Here is a 3,272-nt window from a genome sequence, read left to right on the forward strand (position 1 = left end):
AACAATTTTATTGTGCGAAAACAATGATAATGACTTTAAAGATCATCTCCACATCTGCCGTTTATCTGTGAAACCCAAAAGGAAGTGACCATGGCGAGTAGATTCTTATTTATTTTTTAAAACTACACTCTAATTTTCTGATTTAATTTGTTGTGGTTTTAGACGGGATGTGTTGGCCAATTTTTCTGATATACCACTATGTACTCAGTTCGGACTCCAATTATAAATACTACTGAACGAAGAGCTCCAAAGATTTAACTCCAATTGCCGTTAATAGTGATCATTGTTTTAAATTGTTATCAATGTATTGTATTTAGGTATAAAGTTATTTTATGTACCTTTCTATCATTTAAAAATATAAATAAAATACAATATTTTGAGGAACAATTAATTTTCAATTCGGTTAAGATGTTAGTAAAGTTGGGTGATACAACCAAATGAACAAGGGGCAACGACCAATTTCATTGTCTAATACAACCAACCCCACGTATAGTATTAGTTGGATTTCCCATAATTCGATTGAGACGACCGAATTTATCGGGTATCACAACTACCAACAGTTAGTTGCTGCAACTGCCAAAAGGAGGTTGGCAATAAATTCGGGTATCACAACCAATTTGTATTCTCTGTGTAGCACCAGCCGTGGGAATTTTGTATAAGTTTAAAAATAAACTAAGTATGAAGGTAAAGTTAATGATTTACCAGGCATTGATACACTCCCATTTGAACTATTTGGCAATTGTATATGCATTCAATAAGAATTGTGCTGCTATGAGATCTTTGCAACGTATGCAGAATAAGGCCTTAAAAATAGTATATGGTCTACCTTTAACATACCCAACAATCTCATTGTACAATGATGTTTCGAAAGCTATACTGCCTATTTATGGATTATATGAATGTCAAGCTTTAATATTCGTTTACAGAAACATATATAATATCGGACATCAAACGATTGTTTTTTCTCAAAACCAACTTGAATTCAATACGCGAAATCAGTCTAATCTTCGAATTCCAAGATGTAGATTGGAAAGATGTAAACAAAGAATTGATTATAGGGGAGGAGTAAAATTTAACAATTTACCCATTAACGCAAAGAATTCTGAAAAAATTTCTGTCTTCAAAACTAGATGTAAGTCGTATTTATGTGAAAGATTTGAAACGCTTCTTTTGTCAGTCAAGTAATTTTGAAATAACATTAATTTGAAGTCCTTATTGTTATTATTTCATTTTCTTTTGACTAACCTATAGATTTTGTATTGTATCTATTGCCAACTTGCCTCTTTAAAGCCTTTAATTGGCGCTGAGGCCGCATTTTACTGAGCTTAATATATTATAAATATGAATTATTTAAAAAAAAAAAAAAAAAAAAAAAACCGCATCTAACGATGTAGATGTAAAAGTATTACGATCTGGAAGGCGTATAGAAAATAATTTCATAAAAAATGAAGATGTAGTAGCTCCGATGTCAGTTCAAGAAATCGAACATCGTAATGACCGAGAGATGTGGCTAGAATCAATGAAGGAGGAGTACAACTCTCTGATTGAAAAAGGAACGTGGGAACTTGTAGATAGACCTGACGGCGTATCTGTCATCAAATTTAAGAGGGTTTTTTACAATGAGACATGACAAAAATGGAAAATATGGCATAAACGACGCCAAAACTTTTTCTCGTGTAACACGATATCCACGGTTCGCTTGATATTGGCGTTATCAGCAGAACTAAAATTGTATGTACATCAGGTAGATGTTACAACTGCATATTTAAATTGCGATATTGATGTTGATATATATATATATATATATATATATATATATATATATATATATATATATATATATATATATATATATATTTATATATATATATATATATATATATATATATATATATATATATATATATATATATATATATATATATATATATATATATATATATATATATATATATATATATATATATATATATATATATATATATATATATATATATATATATTTTTTTTTTTTTTTTTTTAGAATAATTATTTGTAGTATATTCGAATAATTCAGTATGTTATGATAATAAAAACTTCGTTATATTGGATTAGAATTCACGTAAAATACTTCATTTGAAATATTTAAAAAAAAAAAAAAATATAAAATATATATATATATATATATATATATATATATATATATATATATATATATATATATATATATATATATATATATATATATATATATATATATATATATATATATATATATATATATATATATATATATATATATATATATATATATATATATATATATATATATATATATATATATATATATATATATATATATATATATATATATCGGCTATTCATTATACTTTTTTCTTTTAAATCTTTCAAAATGAAGTATTTTACGTGAATTCTAATCCAATATAACGAAGTTTTTATTATCATAACATACTGAATTATTCGAATATACTACAAATAATTATTCTAAATTAGGCTATATCTATATGGGAACTATCTATCCATGAACTTATCGATAAATCTTTCTCAAATGTAAGATGTTCTCCATATTTGAATTGTTGCTCTAATAGATAAATCAATTCCACTCAAATAATCATAACGCCTGCGTGCGAACCATATTACTTTACCTTGTGCATTATAATCTGAAGCGGTAAGAAGCCATACCCTGTCAATAAAACTGCATTAAACTGAACCTGGATTACCTTTTTTTCTTTTATTTGCATATAATATAACTGCTAACTCTTGCGGAGATACATTTTAGTACAATACAGTCCGCTTATAGAATACCGCATTTGTTCATGGTCCTATCGATCCGTCAGGAAAATTGAAGGAACTGATTTGCTATATGTGTTGGATCACGTCCACTTCCTTTTAATTTACAAACATATTTTGACCAAATACTATGGAGAGAAGGTACGTACAATTTATTAAATTGTGAACGGTCAGGGATATCAGTGTTTGGTTAAAAACTTAAATTGGAATCAACTAACTTTGTACAGTGATTGGTGGGTTGTAATTATGTACTGAATTTACTGCTGTTTTTCATCTGAAAATTTGACTCAGAGAGCACATAGTCACCGCATATTAAACACAATTTGTAAGCTTTGTTATGCAAGGCTAGTGGAGATAAGAAAGAGAAAAGAACTCTTTTCGATGTTACTTTCATTTAATTTGGTGCTTCACGAGTATCCAATACATAAATTTCAACTGCGTTTCAAATAGACAACTGAATTTAGGAATATATGAAGTTATTT

Source organism: Haematobia irritans, unplaced genomic scaffold (genome assembly GCF_050003625.1).
Source record: "Haematobia irritans isolate KBUSLIRL unplaced genomic scaffold, ASM5000362v1 scaffold_22, whole genome shotgun sequence".
NCBI classification, from domain to species: domain Eukaryota; kingdom Metazoa; phylum Arthropoda; class Insecta; order Diptera; family Muscidae; genus Haematobia; species Haematobia irritans.